This window comes from Prionailurus bengalensis, chromosome D4 (genome assembly GCF_016509475.1).
Source record: "Prionailurus bengalensis isolate Pbe53 chromosome D4, Fcat_Pben_1.1_paternal_pri, whole genome shotgun sequence".
Lineage (NCBI taxonomy): Eukaryota > Metazoa > Chordata > Mammalia > Carnivora > Felidae > Prionailurus > Prionailurus bengalensis.
The window spans coordinates 4,147,501-4,171,090 of record NC_057359.1 but is presented as its reverse complement, the minus strand read 5'-3'; the positions used below and the strand labels follow the sequence as shown (position 1 = coordinate 4,171,090).

Here is a 23,590-nt window from a genome sequence, read left to right as displayed (position 1 = left end):
TCGTGGAAGTACCAACACCACACTGTTTTGTGAGAGTTAAACGACGTAACATATGTAAGGTGGTTCAGAACAGTGCCTGGGCCATGCACCTGCCCTTTATGTTCGGCTGTTACTTGAAATAGGGCACGAGTGGCTGTTAAGTTTACTCTCATGTGCTGACTTAACCGCGGTGCGAGTCCTGGAGGCCACCTCTATGTTCGCTGGAAATAATACTGTCTAATTAACTGTGTTTGAGGGGAAAAAGACCATGGCAACCAGCCCAGGTCTTTGCTACTTCTTGTAAATGACCCTTCTATCCTCAAGTAACCTCTCCGTGATTAGGAATATAACGCTATGTTAAAATGTTGCTGTTGGGAAGTAGATTCAATGCAAATTGTCTCAGGTTACACTAAATTTTATAGGAACGTGACTAATATAAATTTAAGGCTGGCAGGCAACCAGTATGCGAAGTATCCTTTAAAGATATTTCAGGTAACTGTGATGTATTTTGATAACATTTTGCAAAAAAATATATTTAGAGAACTAAGCAGTACGTTGAAAAGTATGAACCCAGTGGAATATAAGCCGGACATGCTTGTATTTCTCTTTACTTTCGGCCTTACTGAGCTTTTTAAAATCTTCTTTTCCGTCCGCTAATGAATTCTCGATTGATTCAGTAACTTTCTAGTCACTTTTTGTTTCTTATAAGAGAAAGACTCCTCTCAGTTTAGCTCAGTTCAAAGCTTCAGTCGTATGTCCAGTTCAGAGTGTATCCTCGTTCTGTTTCTAGCCACAGTGGGAGTAACAGAGACCAGATTTCCTTAAATAAACCACCTTAAATAAACTAGAAACTTGGGCAGATAGATGAAACAACTGGATATAGATAGTACACTATCACTATAGATTGTGATCCTGAGATAAAACAGTCAAGGAAAGCCCTAAAATCACCACAGCTTTCTTCCTAGAGGCATTTTCTAGACTCCCAAGAAGTAAAACCCAAGCAGTCTGAGATGGTCTTACGGGAAGCTGAAATGGATTAAGCATGTGGGGAACAGTACAGGAGAGGAAGTAATTACACAGAAGAATAGCTTCAGAAACGGGTGACCTTGAGTTTGCTGCTGAATACTAGGATGTGCTTTCATAGGCCAGATGGAGAATGACCAGGTAACTGGTCTAATTAACTAATTAAGAAGAATAATTCCCAGACTTCATAAAGAGAGACTGGAAAAGTTCCAAATTCTGAGAGGCTTTGTAGGACACACTCTGAATTAAGTGGATATCTGGAAGGATTATGCTGTAGGAGGGCCAAACTAGCCTTAAAATAACAAGTTTTCTACACCTGCCCTGACAGAGCTTAAAAACAAACCTTGCAGAGACCCACCCGTTTTGCAAAGAACCTAATTGCCTGTGGTACAAAGCCCAATATGCTTTAAAGGAAAACAACAAAATGTGGAACACAACTTAGTCAAATAATGTCTAGCAACCAATCAAGTATTAGTAGACACAATGAAACAGAAAAAAATGTGATGCAGGAGAATAAGCAGTGAACAGAAAGAAACAGATTACAACAGAGGTGATGGAATTTGCAGAAAAGGACTTCAAAACACTTGTTTATATTTGTCCTTAAGGATTTAAAAGAAAAATGAGCATAATGAGAGAATTGCAAGGTATAAAACAGAACCATGTAGAACTTCAAGGGCTAAGTATTGCAGTCTCTGAAATGAAAAAAGAAAATGGCAGAATTAATAGCAGAGTAGATATTACAGAAGAAAAGTTAGTGAATTTGAAGACACAGAAGTAGAAAATCAAAACCAACGCACACAAAGAAATGAAAAGTGTAGGAGCACCTGGCTGGCTCAAGCAGTGGAGGATGCAACTCTTGATCTCAGAGTCATGAGTTCAAGCCCAATGCTGGGTGTAGAGATTGCTTAAATAAATAAAACTTTAAAACTTGTTTTTTTTAAGGTTTAAGAAAATGAATAGAACCTCAGTGTCCTGTGGAGTAGTATCAGGTGGCCTAATAGATTTTACCTGCAATCACAGCACAGTGCAGGTGGGGAAAGAAGAAATACTTGAAAAAAGAATGACCAAAGTGTTTTCATATTTATAACAACTAAAGCTCTTTATTGTGTCTTCTGTTCTTTGCATCTAAGAGCTATATACTGTCATTGGGATATTTAAAAATACTCATTCATATCATTTCCTGTTAGCTTTATTCTCACAAAACTCTATTTGAGAAAGGCTACTTGAGATCAGCCACTAAAAGAACTTTACATAAAACGAATAAGCCAATAGTGAAGATAAAATGGAATACTTAAAAATGATCAATCTTGAAGACAGTAAAAGAAGAACAAGTAAAGTCAGGTGAGAAAAATGGAAAACAAAAATCAAGATGGTAAATTTAAACCTAACCATATTGGTAATTATATTTCATGTAAATTTTTCCATACAGTGTAATTAAGAAGCAGAGACTGTCAGAGTGGTTAAAAAAGTAAGCCTCATTTATATGCTATTTATAAGAGACACACTTTAACACCCAGGGGTGCCTGGGTGGCTCAGTCTGTTAAGCATCTGATTCTCGATCTGCCTCAGGTCATGATCTCACAGTTTGTGGGTTCGAGCCCTGTGTCCGGCTCCACGCTCACAATGCAGAGCCTGCTTGGGATTCTCTTTCTGCCTTTCACACTCCAGCCCATGCTCGCTCTTGCTCTCACTCTCTCTGAAAGTAAATAAATAAACTTAAACACACACACACACACACTTTAAAGATACAGATAGGTTAAAACTAAAAGGATGGAAGAAGATAAGCCGTGCTAACGGTACGAGCTTAACATCCCATAAAACTAGGCTTCAGGACCAGGAATCTTAACTAGTCATGGAGAGACATTTCATTGTCATGCAAGAGTGAATTCAACAAGATGTAAAAATCCCGAACCTGCAAGCGAGTATAATAACACAACTTCAAAACACACGAGGCAGAATTTCTTAGAACTAAAAGGAAAAATAAAGAAATCTGCTATTTTTGCTGTAGATTACATAGTTGATGGAGCAAATGGAAAGAAAGTTAGTGGGGATATAGAAGACTTGAACTTCACTATGAAGTAAGTTGACCTAATGGATCTTTTCAGAGAACTCTACCCAACAATAGAATTCACATTCTTTTGAAGCTGTACATGGAGTATTCATCAAAATAGAAATATGGGAGGGGGGCCTGGGTGACTCAGTTGGTTAAGTGTCAGACTCTTTGATTTTAGCTCAGGTCATGATCTCACGGTTTGTGAGTTTGAACCCCGTGTGGAGCTCTGTTCTGTCAGCATAGAGCTCACTTAGGATTCTTTCTCTGTCCCTCCCCTGCTCGTGCTCTTTTTCTCTCTCAAAAAAACATTTAAAAAACCCAGAAATCCCTAAAATTCTAAAAAAAAAAATTAGAAATATGGGAGTTAAATACATAAAATAAATCTCAATAAATGTTAATTTAAATTTGAAAGATTGAAATAATACATACTGTATTCTCTTACCCCAACAGAATTAAATTAAAAATCAGTAACCGAAAACTATTTGGACGTTTCCAGATACTTGGAAATAAAAGAATATACTTCAAAGTACACCTGACAGTCAGTGAAGAAATCACAAGAGAAATAGGAGATATTTTGAACTTAGTGAAAATGAAAACAACATTAAATTTTATGTGAGAAAGTAATGCTTAAAGAGAAATTACAGCTTTAAAAGCTTACATTAGAAAAAAAGAAAGATCTAGGACCAGTGAACTAAACCTCTATTTTCAATAGCAGGGAATTAGTTTGCTAACTAACTTGAATATGAAAACAAAGAGCAGGGAATTAATTAGTGAAAAAGGACTATGCGCAAACAATACAGAAAACTCAATAAAACCAGTGGCAAAAAGGGAAAAAAAATGTTTAACAATGCTAGCTAACCCATAATTAAGAAACAAACAGAAAAAAGGAAGACCTGAATTATCAATATTCTGATTAGAATAGGCCATCACTACAAATCCTATAGCTATTAGAGGATAACAAAAATATCATGCATGACGTTATGCCAAGAAATTCACCAACTGGAAAGACCTACGAGAACCCAAAACTGATACTAGAAGAAATAGAAAATCTGAATACTTCTGTATTTTTTTTTTTTAAGAGGGTGAATTTGTGATTAAATGTTTTTCTTAAACCAAACGGTGGGCCCAGATGGCTTCACTGATGGAATCTATCAACCTTTTAAGGAAGAAACACTAGCAATCTTACCTGAGTCCGTTCAGAAAACACAAGAGGGGAGAATAGGTCTGGACTTATTTTATGAGGTCCTCATTACTTTCTTGCCAAATCAGAGAAAGGTGGCTAAAAGGAAAGAAATCTACAGACTAGTATCCCTCGTGAAGACAGATGTTATGATTCCTAACAATTTCAGCACATCAGACCCAGTAATCTGTAAACAGGTAAGTTGGGTATGGGAGGTACACCCTCACAGGGGCCCCTGACGGATGTGCATTCAGGAACATTACTGTGAACGCTGGAAGGAGGGGCTGCGGGAGGGAGCTTTTGCTTCTCGGCATCGAGAGTCTGCGGCTGTATTTCTCCTCGTGTCTTTTGCTTTCTTGTGTTTGAAATGCCAGCAGGCTGGGGCTAGAGGCGAGGGAGTGCGGGGTCATGACTGACTCGGGCGTCACTGATGTCACGCTACACGGGAGGAGCTTGAAGACCTCCGTCTGGCCGTGCTCCTGCCACTTGTTTGTTGCATGCACCCTCGCTCTAGCACTTACCCACCCCGATTAAATTGTATCAAAGCATATTAAGTGCCAGGGGCTGTTCTGGGCACCACAGATCCAGTCCTCAGTCAAAAATCAATAAACCTCTATAGCAAATAAAAAGAAATTTAAAGAAAGATAATACATCACAAGTAAGTAGGATTTATCTCATTTGTGAATCCGTATAATTAATCATATAAACAATAAAAATTTGTATGATCATCTCAGTATTTGCAGGTATGCAGCATCTGACAGAGTTCAACATTGATTCGTGATTTTTAAAAAGCTCTTAGTTAAATTTGGTAAGTAGGGTACTTCCTCAATCTGATCAGATGCCTTTATAAAACACTGATAGCTAATACAGTCAGTGATGAAAAGCTAAACCCTTTCCCACTAATAATGGAGACAAGGCAAGAATGTCCACTCTGATCACTGAGACTCAACACTGCACAGTAGGCTCTAGACAGTGCAGTGAGGCAAGAAGAAATAAAAGGCATGCAGATTGGAAAGAAGGATTAAAATCCTGCATTCACAGGTGTCACGATCATGTTCAGAGAAGATCTTAACCAAAAACCGTTAGGACTAGTAAGTGAACCCGGCAGCGTCTCTGACCACAAGGTCTGTAGACGCTAGCGATGCACGATTGAAAAATGAAATTTTAAAAGTTACTCTTTTTTACAATAGCATGAAAATATGACATGTTTAGGAATAAATGTAACAAAATGTGTGTGAAGTCTGTGCACCGAAAACCATCAAACATGGCAGAGAGAAATGAAAGATGACCAAAATAAACGGAGAGATGGAACTTGCTCGTATGTCAGAAGGTGAAATAATTATAACATCGTCAGTTCTCTTCAAATTGATCGATAGGGTCAGTGCAACCTTAGCCTTTTTTGTGTGAAGTGGCCAAGTGATTCCGAAATGTCTATGGAGATTCAAAGAACAAACTTGGCTGAATTACAAGGCCTGATCTCAAGACTTAGCATAAAGGTAAAGAAAACAAGTCATCATGACTCTGGTGTGGGAACGGACCGCGGGAAGAGACTCAGGCATGTGGGGTCAGGGAGCAGAAGTCGCAAGGGGCCGCCAAAGGAAGTCCCACTTCTCTCCTTGCAAGACGTGTCAGAGTTTCACAGTAATCTGGGTCATAGTTGTATTAGCAAATGTTAATTTAGGGTAAGTTATATGAAGTGTTATTTTATGCCACTAAATAAAACATAAGCTTAATTGGTGCAATCTGGGTAGATGTGTATTTGTTTCACAGTTTAGCCTCACTCACTGATTTTAATAGACTAGTCAAAAGCAGTTTCAGATACTTCTGTATATTACAGAGAGATCGATTTCTGTTGTTTCTAAAATGAGAGAAACTGAAGCTAGATGTTTTTATGACATGATTTAAATTTAATTGTATTTAATTCCTATAAAAAGAGGATAACATGCCAGAAGTTAGACCTTGTTCTTTATCTGTGTTTAAAATAGAGCAACATAATTTATAGCGCCTTGCTTCATGAGCATTTAGCTTGTTTTTGAAAATTAAAATAAGACTTCTAAGTTAATTCTCATTATACGTACGACTTTAAATAATAAAGGCCATTTATAAACGATTTCTGTGTACCAAGTTAGCAATTGAGTTTAAAATGAAATGCACAGTTTTATGATTCTGTGACGTTGTAAGGGGATATTATAAATAGCTTTTATGTAAAACTGTGCATATGCATGTATAGGCTCATTTAATTATTAAAAATCACTTGTCAGGACAGTCATGGAAATGTCCTCTGTGACAGTTTTTCTCAGATCTATTTCAGACTTCTGCATGTGTTACTATATTTATCTTTATCTAATCAGCCTTGCCCCGAGGTTTGGTTATTTTATTACAAGCAGCTGTGAAAGCTTTTTCTTTAAAAACGACATTCTTCTGTAGTGTTGCCATCACTCACATATTACACGTTTGGGCAGTAAATTAAAAGCGAGTAAACTGTAGCACTAGATAAAATATATGATGTCACTGTATTTCAAGATACCCTCATGGAAAAACCGCTCTTTTGAGACCATTTAAAACGGAAATATTAAAATTTTTTCAACCATAACGAAAGATATAATCAGCAATGTGGATTATCATTCGTAGGTTTTTGAATATGAAACTTGTTATTCTGAGTTTAGCTGAGACTATATTTAGTATCCTAAGGGTCGATAGCATGCCAACATTTTTAATTAGTTTGCTCTGACGCTAAGAGAGGTATACATACTGGTGTGTACATTTAGTGAGTTTGTATCACTGTCAGAAGGCTACCCTTCCAAACCCGTGACCCAAATGGGAACTTAGGGATATGTAAGCTCTTTCACAAGCCTAAACTCAGGACTCACTGCCACTTTCCTGCGACACTTCGGAATATTTTCAGTTCCAGGATATAAACGGATTCAGTTGAGCTTTGCGTTCATTCTGTACGCGAGGTACTGTGACGGGCATTGTCTCATTGCCTTGTACTTCTCCATTAAGCCGAAAGAGGTAGATTCGTCCCATGTCACGGTTGGGGAAACTGAGTCTTTGAACCTTCTCCAGGGTCCCCAAAGCTAATTCAGGTGTTCGATCCCGCTGATGTATCGATGGCCCCACTCTGCTAGTCAGGACTGTTGTTGGTTGAGAGAAGTGTTCTGGCGGCAGGAAGATACTCTTCACTTGTAAACATACTGCATGACAGCACATACGTGGTTGCTAACAGAGGTAGTTGTTTACTTTTTCTGTTACCTGAGGAGATGCTTGGACACGTGGCTGTCTTAGATTAACCGTCTCTCGTGTTAGAATTCATTTTTGTTTCCTCTACTACTCTGTTAATGCAGACTTCATTCCCTGCGCCCTGAGCACATCTGGCGTCTTGTAACTGGGCTCTGGGATTCTGTCCTCTCCGTGGTACATTTATGTCCCTATGGTGATTGCCGAGTTAATTTACTCCAGAACCTTCAGCAGCTGACCTCACCAAAGAAAGCATCACCTCGCCCTGGCATCGAAGACTGGAGCTTTCTTCCCAGCGTTGCCCTTTGCGCCCCGGTGCCCATGCCGCCCCCCACCGTCCCCCGCCGCCCCCCCCCCCCCAGCCTCTGGAGACCCTCCCTGTTGTCGTGGGGCTGCGGGCCGAGCCGCACAGGTCTGCTGCCTTCAGTCCCCACCGCACCCCTCCTCCGCGAAGGCTTGCCTGGGTCCCGGCATGCCACTTGGTGACAGCACTTAGAGTACCTTGCCGTTGTAGCCCCAAGTCACAAAGTCGAGGAAGTTAAGGTGAGCAGAGTAAGTCTGTGCACGCCATCCAGAAGTGACCTTCTTAACACTCTGGCAGGTTTTCTTCCGTCTGGTCTCCGCAGTCGTGCGTTCAGGACAACCCACGCCTATTTGTTATGTTCTTGCCGCTCTTGTGTTTGGATACGGATCTTTAAGTGTGCCAAAATGGACGTTCGTTTTCTTTCCATTTTAATTAGTTTGAAGTGTAGTTCTGTTCACTCCTTGCTGATCTCTTACATAATCACAGTTTCTTGGGATCGTGTTCTATTTAGTACCATGAAAATACGGTTTATATGCAGGAGAACTACTTGTTGTAACGCTTTGAGGAACACAGAGATGATCTACTGCAAAGAGACCTGTTTAGCTTACCTTGAGGGACTAGTTTGGGAGAAGGTTCTGGAGTGTTCCTTTGCAAGGCGCCCTAGGGGGGTGAGGAAACGGCTCCGGGGAGCCACCCGCAGCCCTCGAGTTTGGGGATCACAGAAGAGCCAGGAGGCCACGAGAGCCAGCGTCTTGCCACACTTGACGAGAATCGCAGTCCGTGGACACAGAGCGATGCCTCTTGCGGGCGAGGGGGCCTCACGGCCCCCTCCGTCTCGTTAGGAATCCCGCATGTGTCTCTGGAGTCTTCTATCCCAGGCCGTAATTTAGTTTCTGCTTGCACAGAGGGTCTGCGGGCCGTGCTTGTGAACCCAGCACGATACAGAGGAGCATACCGTGGACAGGTTTAGTCTTGAGCGTATGTCATGACTTCCTGACAGGTATGGAGTCAGCATCTGCTAAACCCAGAGAGTCACAGTTCGTCCGCTTCACTTGTCACTGTTCTGTGTAGAGAACCCCTGAGTGTGCATTTTAGTAAGTGTCAACATGGCTGCCGGACTGCGCACTCCGGAGTTCTCCTGGGTAGGAAACAAGTCGTTTACCTATCATCTGAGGTTGGACTGTATATTCGATACTGGCTTGCTTTAAACTTCCTTCAAGCAACGAGAGGATCTTGTTGACGAAACTGTATGAGTCGTTTTCTAAAGAGTAATAGACCTTAGTGTACTTCTGAATATTCTAACTCCTAAATTGGATTTAAAGGAAAAGGGAAATAAAAACAACACTAGTAACAACTGGTGTAGGAACAAGAAGTTTTCTCATTAAATGTTCATCTATTCTCTCTGTGATTTTGGTCCAGTAGTAAGAATATGAACGTTAACAGATTGTTCTGGCACCTCCATTTTAAAGGCCAACTTTAATGGCTTTGTTTCTTTGCCTTTAGGGTTTCAGGATAACTTTGTTCCGGTTTAGTCCAGACATGTATTATATCGATGTCGAGAGGCATCTCACTGCTTTTTGTTTCCAGTATGTGACCTCCTTGGTAACCCAGGTGTCCCCTACCCTTCGTGCTCCTGCAGCCCGTGGGGTTTGGGTTTCTGTGAGCTCGGCAGTCTTGCAAAGTAGTGATGCCCGTGTGTGAACACATAGCCGCACTCACGATCGCCTCTGGGGCCCGAAGCGGGGGTTCTGGCACCACCCCGCAGACTCGGTGTGAGAATTAAGTGAGCTTACAAAGCACCTAGAACAGGGCCAGGCACATCAGAAGCACTAGGTAAATGTCCCCTTGCTGTTCTGTGAATGTTCTTTCACAAGGCACCGTTATTCTCATGTAACTCTCCCTTGATCACATGGTACACTTTTCAAAAATGACTTCTGCTTCTCTCCCCCTACCCGTCACCACCCCTCAAAAAAAAAAAAAAAAAAGGGAAGAAAAGAAAGATTGGTAGATGGGTAGGTTTCCTCAACAACTTTTGTGGCTCAGCTAGACACAGAAAACCATCGAAAGGCGGAGAGGATTCAAATCCTGCCTTCAGAGGAGAGGGATGGTGAAAATAGTTACGTAAGCTGCCCCACAATGCAGTCAGATCACCCCCGTGCCGAGGGCCCTGTGCATTATCCCGAACTGTGTGCTGAACTGAAGGACAGCTCAGGGCTGTGGGCTTTTCAAGGAAGGAAGGAGGTACGGAGGAGGCGCGGGGTGCAGGGCAGCCCCTCTGTCCTGGCCTGCGGCCACACTCGGCTCCCTTTTCCTCTTTCTTTTACAGGCTCATTGGGAGTTTATTTTTATTTTTTCAACGTTTATTTATTTTTGGGACAGAGAGAGACAGAGCATGAATGGGGGAGGGGCAGAGAGAGAGGGAGACACAGAATCGGAAACAGGCTCCAGGCTCTGAGCCATCAGCCCAGAGCCTGACGCGGGGCTCGAACTCCCGGGCCGCGAGATCGTGACCTGGCTGAAGTCGGACGCTTAACCGACTGCGCCACCCAGGCGCCCCTCATTGGGAGTTTATATCAGTGGAAACCACAGCTTCTGGCTTTGTAGTGAACACATGGTCAGTGACTGACTTGTGTTCTGCACCCTCCAATAACTCCTCTCAGAAACCCAGCCACTTTGTAAGTAGTACAGACCCAACAGGAGTAAGCATACAGGCACTCGCGCCCCAGAAACCCCACCTCTGTGCCGCTGAAGGCCCTACGAGAGGAGAAAGTTCCCTACTGACACTGGAGCTAGCTACCAGAGCTCGCTGTCCAGTCCTGGCAGAGAGCCCAGCGCTTGGATGTGTGTTCGTGTACTCCCGGCTCCGGGAGGCCTGTGCGGCTGCTCCGGAGGGACTGGCCGGAGCCAATGGGCTCTATCTTGCAGAGGAGTCATGGCAGCAAGGTCATCCAGCCTCCTCCCCTGCAAGATGATGACACTGATTTACTACAGAGGCCAAGTGGCATCCCTGCGGGGACCTCAGCCCCGCCCCCAGACTCTGGGGCCGCATCCTTCCTCTTAGGCCATGGCAGGGATGTCGACGGGCTCATGGCCTTCCCATGCTCTGAGGGAAGTTTCCAGTTTGTTCACGAATAATTTCTCTTTATCAGGCCTTTCTGTGCCTTCGCAACTCCCGGAAGGGTGTGTTGGTGTGTAACCAGGAGTCCTCCCGGTGGGAAATGTGGACCCCTGTCTGAGTCGGAGGACACAGAGGCCCTGGGTAGCTAGTCCCACATCCCAGCAGTGCACGGTCTGATAGGCCGCCGGGCAGGGACGGGCTGCAAGAGTAGAGAGTCTGCGACTCGGGAGACCCTGGAGCCCTCAAGTTCTCTTCCTCTTAGTGAGATGAAAATTATGAGCGCTGTGTTCCAGAGAGAAGAAAACATAATGACTACGCCTTCAACATTTTGTTTTAAGGTTTTGAACCACCAGTTTAGAATCAAATACTTGGGAAACACGGGACTGCAGCTAATAAGTCACGCGTCCTGCAGCTCCCTGGGGGTACGGGGGACTCTGCTGTGTGCATGTGTGGAAACACCGAGGAGGAAGTTTCCTTGGTATTCCCGAGCCCTACGCCAGACCTGGCAGAGAGTGAGAACTCTGAAAACATCCTAAATGTTTGCCAAGTGATGCAGTGACCTTTATGACCCTGCCAGGGCTGTGGTGATAAGACAGCTTCTCAAGGAGTGAGAGGAATGTGCTCACCAGGACAGGCTGTGGGGGGCCAGCGGGGTGGTGGGATTTCACAGGATGCCCTGGATCACCAGGGGGCGGGTGGCCACGCACCGCCTGCTTTCTCTGGCGCAGGCTGGTCCTTTTAAAGCTTCTCTGCCCTTCACTCTGGACCTGGAGACCGTTTATCTCCTCAGTTTTTTCTGTTTCCCAAAAGAAGGGCTTAGCACAGACTACAGTTTCCAAAGAGTCTCTGAGTTTAAGAAATTTTTTAATTTAAAAATTGTTTTAATTTAAAACTAAGAAAAAGAGTGGTCGATAAGCATATTCGGAACGTACTCTTTAAGTCTACTTTTATCTGTCACATTCCTAGTTATGAGGAAAGGTACAAAATGTCTTTGGTCACTAAGTATGTATTAGTGTATCTGTTTTATGGTTGATTTTACGTTACCGTACAAAAAACCTGAACAAACATTCTTTTGTGCAGTCAGCTAAAAGAACAGCTGCAGGGGTGAGGTAGCAGGAAAAGGAGGCTGACACGATGGTTTGTGAGACACTGTTTCCTCAGTGAGTCCCGGGGCCACGTGGCCTTCCTATTCCCGCAGCCACCAGAGCTGTCAGAGAGCTCCGGGCCAGCGTTCGGGAGTCTCGCTTTCTCGACCCGTTTCTTCTAGTGTTCTCTCTTCTGGCATTTACGTGAGCTGTCTCCTGCGGACATAGATGCTTTGTTATACTGTTGACCGTGAACAGAGAAATGCCATTAGGCTAGCGTACGAATTATAGCAGTGCTCTGGTGTGTGTGTGCGTGTGCGCGTGTGTGCGCATGTGTGTAACTGCATCTTAGTGGGGATCAGTAAGCACACATTAGTGTTCTGTACGTGAGAGGTGGCCAGAGTGTAAGGCTTGCCTACCAATGCTTGAAATTTCCGTGTCCCAACCCGTAGCCCCGACCATGTCCTAGGCCATATGTCCAATGCCTCTGGAGCCACTCGCCCGCCCTCGGGCTTTCTTTGTATTCCAGCTTTTAGGCTAGGGCGTCCCTTGTCAAAAATGCAACGCTGTTAAGAATCTGTGCTTTTAGTTTTTCTTTGTTATAGAACTAATACTTTTAGACATTTTGAGGAAGAAGGAATGTATTTGACATGCTCAGCAGGCCCCTGAAAGACAGAAAGAATGAATAATACAAAGGTAACACTTACTGTTTTAATTTATTAAAAAAATTTTTTTTAATGTTTATTTTTAGTGGAAGAGAGAAACACGGCATAAGTGGAGGAGGGGGCAGAGAGAGAAGAGGGGAGACAATAGAATCCAAAGCAGGCTCCAGTCTCTGAGCTGTCAGCACAGAGCCCGACACGGGGCTCGAACCCATGAATCCCGAGATCATGACCTGAGCTGAAGTCAAGCACTTAACCAATGGAGCCACACAGGCACCCCCAAATGTAAACATTTAAAAATAAAGCTTGGCATAAAGTCTAAAAATTAGGGGAAAGAATAATCTTTTCAACAATTGGTCGAACATATGCAAAGAAATTAACTTTGATCTGTATCTCTCACTGTATATAAAAATGAGCTCAAAATGGATCATAGACATAAGTGTGACACCTAAAACTATGAGACTTCCACACAAAATTTAGGAAAAAAATCTTTGTGCTCTTGGGTTAGAAAGTTAAGATTTCTTAGAAAAGAGACCAAAAACACAATCTATATAAGGAAAAAATGAAAATATTGGGCTTGATCAATCTCTTGTCAAAAGACACCGTTAATAGAATACAAAGACAAGTCCCAGACTGGGAAAAAATAGGGGCAAATCACATACCTGATAAAAGACTTGCAGCCTGTAAAATATGTAAAGAACTCTCAAAACTCAGTAATAAGAAAAAAATGAAATCTTGTCATTTGCAACAACATGAATGGAACAAGAGTGTGTTAGGCTGAGTGAAGTAAGTCAGTCAGAGAATGACAGATATCATATGATTTCACTCATCTGTGGCATTTGAGAAACACAGCAGATGAACATAAGGGAAGGGAGGAAAAGTAAGATAAAAACAGAGAGGGAGGCACGCCATAGGAGACTCTTCAATAGAACAAACAGGATTGCTGGGGGGAAGAGGGGGCTAAATGGACGATGGGCATTACGGAGGGCACTTGTTGGGATGAGCACTGGGTATTATATGTGAGAGATGAGTCATTTGGGTTCTACTCCTGAAGCCAAGACTACACTGTATGTTCACTAACTTGAATTTAAATTAAAAAAAAAAAATGAATTAAAAAATAATCAAGAGATTGGAGAAGACATTTCACCAAAGAGGACCTATGAATGGAAAATAAGTACATGACAAGATGTCCGTCATGAGGGAAATGCATACTAAAACCACCACTGAATACCAAGCTGAGTGGCTCAAATTAAGAACATTGACTGTACCAGATGGTGACAGGGATGTGGCTTCTGGAACTCTCCTATACCGCACACAGGATTGTAAAATGGTACAGCCAGTTTTAGGGAGCATTTTGGCATTTTTAAAGAAGTTGTGCGTACACCTGCCATGTGACCCATATGACCCAGGCATCATCTACGCAGGATAGCAGTGTGTAGACAGCAAAAACCCTTACGTGTATAGTCGCAATGATGTCTTCCTCATTCCTTTTTTTCTGTCGTGTAGATGTGCTATAATCCACTCAGCCTGCCCCTACTGATAGACGCTTGCCTTTTTTTGGTCTTTTGTAATTATGCAGTCACTAGGAAAAACTTGTCTGTGTGTCACAGCATCTCACGTCATTACTGGTCTGTCGTTGAGTAGCGTCCGAGAAGTGAGAAGGCTGAGGGTGCTGTTCCCAGGTCCTGCTGACCTTCCAGCACAGGGGTCAGCACCCCTGGCACCTCGCTAACACAGTTGCTGGTCTTGGGATGTCTGCAGTGTCACAAGTCAGGAAGGGCATTCCCTGGTTATGTAACTTTCATTTCTCTTTATAAGGGCCTATAGAGGAGGGCGAACACTCCTCTGCACTCTGATGTTCTCTGCCTGGGGTCTTGGAAGTTATGCTGACAGAAGACAGACTAACAGGGAAACTGTGTTACCGTGTGCCTTTACGTGGGAGAAAACTCAGTGATTAGTAACTCCAGGAGGTGGTTAGAACTCAGGGGCTCAGATGCCATCTTAGGCGAAATGAAAGGAAAGGGGTTTGGGTTTCTGTGAGAGGTAGGTTATGGAAATGTATGGGGAAAGCCTTGTCTAGGGAGGCTCACAATGCAGATTTGTGTTGCTGCCTTCTCCGCTGAAGAGGAGTGTTGAGTTGTGCTCCTCCTCCCAGTGCTGGAGAGGGAGACGCCGTTACAAATGGAAATTTCCTGTACAAATGTACCTTGCTTTTACAAAAGGAAAACTTAATGCTGTTTTTAGAGCTTTTCCTATGTCTGCTGTTTCTCAGTTGCTTTCAGCTCAAAATAATCCTTATGCCAAAGTGGCATTTTTCAAAGTAGCATATTCCGGTCCCCTGTGGACTATTTGAATTTTCCATTGTCTGCTCACAGCTTTTGCTTTTTTCCTTTACTATTAAATTGTACTGAAACTTGAGTTTCAGTAGTTTGTTGTGTATTAAGAATTAGTTCTTTGTGCCTTTTTTTTCCCCCAATTGCCCATTTACCCCCGCTTTACCAGTTTCCCTATTTACTAATTTGTCTTCAAACTTTGCTTAGTGAATGTGCCCCCCGCCCTGTGAGCTTTTTAAAAATGCATTAATCCTTTTACTACCTATAGGTTTGGGGCTATAGATCCACATTATTAAGGATTTTTCTCATTTTTGTATGTTTGTTTTTGAATGGCTTTGTTTCAGTCTGATATTGCTATGAGAAATGGACAGAGTTTCATCTTCATGTTTTTGCCTTCATTCTTGAAGAATATGTTCATTGGGTGTAGACTCTGTTAAAGAAGAAAATTCAACTGAGTAAATTCGAACATTAATTGGCTTTATTTAATGATTCGTGAATTGGACAGCATTCCATTTTATCAAACAGAGCTCCAAGGAGCTGTATAAAATGGAAGGCTTTACAGGCAGAAGGGGCAGAAAATGGAAATTTCTGGCAAAGAGTGGGTTGTTTTAGGCAAGGTCACCTTCCTTTGAGGGAAGAAGTGGTCTGTCAGGCAGATGGCCTCACTAGTGCTGACCAGGCAATCCCAAATTGATTGGTTAGGGGTGACGTGTTTGGGGGAGGCCGAGGCTACAGTTAGGTTAGGTATTAAGTCTTGGTTGGTTGATGTGGGGCTTGGCACAAGTGACTCCCGTTTTGGGCCCATTGTTGCGTTTTTGAAACAGTTCCTCACTTTTGATTAGACTCTGAGCTTAACTGAGAGAGATGGGACCAAAATTTAAGGCATTAACTAATTAATAGCTTGGAAGGCACTTTTGCCATAAAACATTAAAAAAAAACCCAACTGGTTGACAGTTTCACTTTTCTGTCAACTTGGTGCTCCCATGTTTAATTTCATATAAACCTTAGATCTCGTAGTGGTCTATACGGTGATGGGTCGATGTGGTGGTCCCCAGATGGTGGGTGATGCCGTAGCGTGAGGTGGGAGCGTACAGCCAGACTGCGCACTGCACCAGAGTGATAGCCTGTCGTCTGCGGGTCCTTGCCCAGCGCTCCTCCCCTCCCACTCGTCCAAACCAAAAACTTACTGAGCTATGGCCAATATAAAGGATGCAGCTGGTTTTTGAGAGCATTAATTACTGCCTCTTTGCCTCATTGAGACACAATCGCTTGTTCTCCAGTGCCGTCTTTACCAATTCACTCAGCAGTATCTGTAGTTGCAGCAAAAGAAGAGTCAAGTTCCACTTAGCTCCTGAAAAGAAATGGTTGTGTCATTCCTGAGGAGTATGTTTCTGGAAAATGTCAAAAACTTTTTGCCGTTTGGTAGCGGAGAACACGGTGTAGGCAGAATTCAGGTATTTACACAGAATCTGCCTTTGATGATTAGGTGAACTCTAAGGGACGGGTTACGTGGCGGAACGTTGAAGCGTATGTCGCACGTAGCAATCAGTAACAGTAGTGGCTCTTGTCTGTTCGAATTACCTCCGGGGAGCAGACTTTTTTTGTACACTAAAGCGCTTAACGTCCAAGAGTAGGTCCCGAGTCCCTAATGGTTGACTTTGAGGAAAAAGTATTGTCTCTTCCTTTAGAAGAATACCTGGATACCACTCTAACTGGCTGTTTGTTTCATGTGGCAAAAAACCCTGACCCCAAAACCACTGGTATCAGATAGAAGTTGTGCTGGCAGACAGATGCGGAATTTAACAGAAAATCAAATGCATCACAGCGTTAGCGTTCCTTCCAGTTGGCAACGTGACGCGTGGCTTTGTGGAGCTGACGTGTGACCCTGACCTGCCGGACCTGCGGCAGGCGCTCGTTTCTTATTTGGAAACCCTGGATTGGAGGAGCAAGACTGAGGGACCGGAAGGCACAGAGGTGAAGCCACATTTCCCACAGAACTTTGGAACGTCTGTACATGGACACGTGGGCAGTACGCCAGGAACACGCGACAGCATGGAAAGCTTTGGCAAGACAACACAAAGCTCAGCGACAAATACGCGTCTCCGTGTTTGGAAACGGGATATTCTCTTAACGAAGGGAGAAATTTCATCAAGAAGAGAAAACGTACAGCACAGAACGAGGTAACAAATCAACAAGCAAAGAATCTATATATATACTGCTCTGAACAAAGGACTTTAGAACCAAGTGCTTACGTACAGTCCACAAAATAGTATCACAAGTTTGCACAGTATTGCCATGAATCCACACACATTTAAATGTCATGTTTCGTATGCATGATAAAATCTCTTTACTTTTGTTACTTATTTTTCATGCTTCATTATGTCCTTTTTCACAAGTGTCCCTCTTTCACGTTACTTTATCTTTTATGGCAAATTGCTTTGTGGCCAGTTAGTTACGTGGCAAAAATGTTGGTGGCACAGATGCTTGTGGCAAAGATACCAGACACGGGTTCTTATGACCCAAACCCGTCAGAATCGAATAAGCCGTAGAAAGACCCGTTGAAGGAGTACTTTTCTTAAGCCAAATGGCTCTCTCAGTGATCCGACGTAGCTGAGTTTCAACTTCCCCAAGAGTGTTAATCCAGGTACAGCAGGTGGTGGCTGCCACAGCCCAGCCAAAAGCAAGTCAAGGTCTGCCCTGTTTTCAAGAACAACTTTGGCCAGCGCGTCTCTGGGTTCTGGTTGGGCAGCTGTCTTAGCGGTGGATTCTGCAGTACTTGCACGAGTTAAGGAGAGGTTCCTGATGATAGCCTTGTTTACATTTACTCCCAACCAGGGAAGTTGGGGCCTGCCAGGGGGTTATGAAAGGAGCTGGGAGGTCCTTTTGAAACTTGATGATGTAAATCCTGGACAGTTGACGCGTGAGGTGTCTCCATTCATTTGCGGTCAGGTGCGGTTAGAATCCTAAGAGGCATGGCCCAGTTAAGCGTATTCTAGGTATTCACAGGTCCGAGGAGAATGATAACTACCGCAGACGAAGAGAAATCACGTTGGTGCACAAACCCTGCCCAGTACCGTGGCACTGTTAATGGAGTGCAGCATCATGGACAGATCAGTGTCTGATTACAAATCCAACAGTCCGAATGGTCATTTCATTCAGCAATGGCCTGGGGAATATGACTGATAGCATTATCTTTACAGGCCAGTGTCAGAGTAAAGGAAAGACAGAGAAGAAAAAAAGAGTTTCACGTTTAGTGAAATTACCATGTCTTGATCTGATGTCTTGGGAGAAAGCAGGCTACCCTGATGTCGGCTACTTCTCTTCCTAGTCAATTTTATTTGGGGGTCTCTAGCATCTACATAGGACCAGATGTCAGGTGGAGCTCTCTTCAGCTGTGAGATGTGTACCCAAGGTCCCAGTCGCTAAAGCTCGGCTGCCATCTGAGTAGTGAGGAGCACCTGGTATTGCACCTTCCAAGGAGATCCAAGGGCAGTCTTTGTTCCTCGTCATTCCAAATTAGAAGGATGGGAGAACACTGGAAATACTAGTTCAGAAAGTCATCCCCAGACATTTGAGGAAACCAGAAGAGTTCAGGATCCAGCCCAGTTTACAGGTATATAACAAAACCTGGGAGACAGTTAACAGGACTAGAATCTGATATTTACAAAGGTACAGACATAATTTTTCTTTCTCTGATCACCCCTACATTTTTACTAAAGATAATCACAGTAAAACTAATTTATTTGCATTCAACTTGGCCAGGTTATTTGTGTAAGGAGAAGAATAGAGATTGACCACATAGCTCTTTTTAAAGACTGCTTTGCTGAAAATTATTTATTTGTTTTTGAGAGTGAGAGAGTGTGAGTGAGCAGGGGAAGGGCAGAGAGAAAAGGGAGGGGCTGGGGAGAGAATCCTCAGTAGGCCTTGCACTGTTAGCCTGGAGCCTGATGTGGGGTTTGAACCCATGAACCGCGAGATCACGACCTGGGCCGACGTCAAGTCGATGCTGTGAGCCACCCTGGCGCCCCTTTGCTGAAAACTTTGATAAGGAACCTTTCCCTGAGGCCAGGAAGCCGTGCCAAGGACTCCCCATCAGATTTTACCTGCAAATACCATTTCAGTGAAAGCTTTGGTAATATAGCCAGTGTTTCCAATTGTGTCCTGTACGAGGAAAACAGATTACCGTTGAACTGGAGCAGATAACTAATTACGTTGCCATGAAAAGAATACTCAAGAGTTTCTAAAATCTGGATGGATCAGAGAGGGGGGAAAAAGGTAAATGTTTCATGTTTGTTTACAAAGGTACATGTTATTAAATTGTTAAAAAAAACCCCATCATCCTGCTAATAAGTTCAGTCCCATGTAATTAATCTTTTCTTGAATCTAGTTTTTCCATTAGTTTTGGAAATTCTTACCCAGTAGCTTTGTTATCTTAAAGTTTTCAGAATCCTGTTGTCCAGGTCCTTTGTGTGAATCTTTTTGAAGATGAAGCACGTTTGCAGGAACACTTTTGTGAAAGCATCTAATGCAAGTACTCTCTGTAAACGACAGAAACTTGCAATGCCCATTGTTAAAGGTCTGACCAGAGTTCATTTGATAAGGAAATGTAGTTATTTCTGTAATATATTTTAAGATCATGTCTAGAGGCACCCGGGTGGCTCAGCTGGTTAAGCCTCCAATTTGAGCTCAGCTCATGTCATGATCTCATAGTTTATGAGTTCAAGCCCTGTGTTGGGCTCCGTGCTGACAGTGCGGAGCCTGCTTGGGATTCTCTTGCTCCCTGCCCCTCCCTGCTCACTTAGTCTCTCTAAATAAACAAACAAACAAACTTACAAAAAATAAGATCATGTCCAAAATATAGAATATTTTAAGGTACATACAACAGAAAAAGGGCTCAGTATTCTTATTTGAGGATGCGTCCCATGTAATTTAACATAAGCTTAATTAGATTAACATCTCCATTTTCATAAGGAGAGAGAGCAAATGTCTTGAGCTGTTTGGCCCTTTGGAGAATCCCAAAGCTAGTTCAAGGTCAAGAAGACTTGATTTAGAATTTGATTTATTTGTCAAAACTACCTGACGGCTTTAAAATACTTGGTCAGATAGGATCGCAGGAGAAACAATACTTAGTCATGTATTTAACTGTAGTGACAGTTAAGGACTTTAGGGGCAAATCCAGGAAGTTAAGTCATTGTAAAAAATAAACCTTGGCTCTTTTAATTGAGAAGTCTCAGTAAGTCAAAGAGATGATGGTGACAACATGGAGTGTAGGAGATTATTTTGATAAAACACAGACTCTGCTTTCTAGGAAGATCGCTTTAAGGAAAACCCTTCAGAGTCCCTAGTCAGGAGCAGACCAATAATCTAAGAAAACTTTGTCCTGTTGACAGAAGAAAGCCAAGTGTAATTTTGTACCAGTGTAGTTTTGATAATAAAATTCATTTACTTTTTTGAATTTAATCATTAGGTCCATTTTAAATTTAGCCAGCTTGAGCTACAAATCTACCACTTTTTAATTGGTGTTCAGATTTGGGGCTTTTTTTCTCCCCCCCATTCTGTAGTCTCCTCCCTTTAGGACAAAAGGACTTTCTTGTCCCTCAATAAAAAAATAGATCTCCGTTTCTCACACCTTCTCTTACCAGAAACCCACATCCTACTTTTCCTTATGTGATGTTTCAATGTTAGCCAGCCCCTTCGTGTTTTCCAGGATCCTGTCTGCAGGCTGCAAGTGAGGTTTGAGGTGGAGAGGATAGCTCCGGAATCTACCCGAGTTTGGCCAGTTCTTTCATTCGTTTTAATATTTAGTTGCCCCTTTGCTCTTTTAAGGGGATTACTGGTAGCAGTTTATCCGAGAGTCCTTTGGAGGCTGTCAACTGGAGGAGCGGCCCATATGGGGGCTCTTCTTTTTTTTTTTTTTTTTTTCAACGTTTATTTATTTTTGGGACAGAGAGAGACAGAGCATGAATGGGGGAGGGGCAGAGAGAGAGGGAGACACAGAATCGGAAACAGGCTCCAGGCTCTGAGCCATCAGCCCAGAGCCCGATGCAGGGCTCGAACTCACGGACCGCGAGATCGTGACCTGGCTGAAGTCGGACACTTAACCGACTGCGCCACCCAGGCGCCCCCGGGGGCTCTTCTTTAGGGGCAGAGATGTTGAAATGCTTGCACAGGCCGGTTGAGGACAGTCTGTTTTCCCACGGCCCTGGTTGATTACAGTAGAGATGCTGGACCCCCTGGGCCAGTGTTTCCATGATGGACCCCACCGTAGGAGGGATGAGGCAGGACCCAGGTATCACTTAGGCCTCTGGCCTTGGAGCTGTAAAGTTAACAGTTTAGTGGACTTGTGTTCATGATCTCGCATTTTTAAATATTCATTAGCCTTTTGCAAAGAGATTTTTAATGAAGCTATTTGGGACTTTTGAAGGCTTTTTAACGTTTCAGTATACCGGTAAAAAAATCAGGTGTCCCTTTCAGTTTGTCTAATCTGGGAACCCTTGCTCTCCAGGGCACTTCCGAAGTGAGTGATCTTGTCTAATTAGAATGGTCCTCATGACGGCCGTGGTAATTCTGGGGTGCCGTTAGTGCTGGAAAGTGACTCGCTCAACTCTTTGGAACTTAAGGATTCCGTTCTTCTTCTTATTAATTAGTTCAGTTCCGTTATTTTTAGCTAAGCCAAGCTAGTACCTAAAAGGGATGTACCGTGGGGAGGGAATGATGTGATGTTTTGCAGCTTACCTTGTCACTGTAGGTAACGAGACGTTTTCACGAGGTGAACAGCTATTGTCAGTTGAACCTGTTCCATGTACAACTTACCCTGATTGAGTTTTAGGCTGGATGGGGAGTAACGTAACAGCATTTCAGTGTTGCACCCGTGTCTGCCAATCCTTGTGGCTTTTTAGCCTCTGAGACTCACTAGCGATAGCCTTTACGTACACAATGTAAGACACACATGTGTCCCACAGCACCGCCACAGTTACTCAGGATGTTACTGCGGCCCGGCCTAGGGGAGGCCTGGCGTGTACCTCCGATTCCTGTGGAGCCGTGGCCTGGGGAAAGGGCAGAACCAGCAGACCCCAAAGTGGGGATTGCAGACGGATTCCAAACAAGTGGGGAGCGACAGCTGCCACTGGCTGTCCCCAGTATGGGATCCGGGGTGTTCTAGTCAGATGGTGAATTGTGGTCTGTTTCAAGCACTGGTGGCTTCGGTTCCAGATGGAACTGCCTGGTATCTCAAGCTGACCTGCCCGGACTGGAGAGCCGATTAGATGGAGAGCTTGATGCCAAGAGAGCAGACCCAGACCCTCAGGGAAGACAGGAATGATAGAGAATTCAAAAGGGTTCCCAGGTGCCATACCTGAGTTTCCTGTTGTTCTCAAAGCTGATGGAAGTCTCCTTCGATCCCACTGCTGCCACTGAATCTGTTAAACGACATTGAACCGGGTTAGTTGGAAGACACAGTCGGCTTTGCCAAACAGCTCATGACTCAGCAGCCTCACATCCTGGCTGACGGGAGCTCTGAGGTGCTGTGCAAAATGGAAGCCTTTTGTAGGCAGAAGGGGGCGGGAAGAGGATTGTTCCCGGCAAGGTCCCTGGCCTTCCTTCCCGGGAAGGTGGGGGTCTGCCAGGCAGTTAGTTAGCCCACTGGTGCCGGCCGGGTGATTCCCATGGTCTGGTTCAACAAAGGTCACGTTGCTGGGAGAGGCCGAGAGTGCACGTGTGCTGGGGATGAAGTCTCGGTTTGCTCAGGCTGGGCTTAGCGCAGCTAACTCCATTTGAGCCTGTTGTTTTTCCCTTTGTTAACAGCTCCTGGGGTGATGTTATGTCCTTTCAGCCCTGTGACAGTATCTCACTCTCCGCGGGCATCTGTTCTGCCTGAGAAGTTGGCTCTAGTGTCATTTTGGGTTCTTTGAAGAAATCTGTTAGGGTTTTTCTTTTCTTGTTTGTTTGTTTTTGTTTGCCTGCTTCCTTTACATTTTATTTTCTTCCTCTCTGGCTTCTTGGATTACCATTTTATTTATTAAGGTATAGATTTAATTTTATTTACCTTGCTAATTCACTGGTACTGTTAATAGGTGAATTGGTTCCCCTCAGTGTTCAGCAATATCCAGTGAGCACCTCTTCAAATATTCTTTGTCTGTTCCTTCTTTCCTTTCATCTCAGAATCTGCTAAATTTATGCAAGCCCGGATCGTTGTTTTTCCTCCTCTGTATGCTGGATTTGGGATAATTCTAATTTACTTATGCTGTGTTCAACCTGCTGTTGAGTATATCTCTGAAGTGTTTCATGTTAGTTACTGTGTTTTCCCTTTCTAGAAACTCTGTTTAGTTCATTTAAAAATCTCTAAATCACTTCTAGTTTTCTTTTTCCTGCAAATATATTTGTCATTCATTCACGTATGGTAGATGTATTTGTTCTGAAACCTGGACCTGATCGTTTTGTTTTTGGTCTTTGTGAGTGTTTTTTACCCTCTTTCTTGTTTCTATTGGTTCTCGCTCTTGTCTTTTTCTTTTTGTGTCTGAGTATCTTTGTGTGCCGGTCATTCCTGGGAAAATTTACCTGTAGGCGCTCTGAGTAGGGTTGAATGTGCCCTGCCCCGGAGAGGTTTGTATCTGTTCT

The 23,590-nt window shown here is 43.5% G+C and overlaps 1 protein-coding gene across 6 annotated transcripts in view; it reads left to right on the top strand.

The window, feature by feature from the left end:
• The window catches only part of AUH (AU RNA binding methylglutaconyl-CoA hydratase), a 353,212-nt gene that overhangs the window by 105,811 nt on the left and 223,811 nt on the right, over positions 1-23,590 (top strand). Inside the window, exon 1 of one of the 6 annotated variants that reach the window (XM_043567032.1) lies at positions 10,339-10,451. The exons of the other annotated variants lie outside the window; for them this stretch is intronic. The gene's annotated coding sequence lies outside the window, so the exon portion shown is untranslated. Of the gene's footprint in view, positions 1-10,338; positions 10,452-23,590 lie in introns of those variants that run through there. 6 annotated transcript variants of the gene reach the window in all.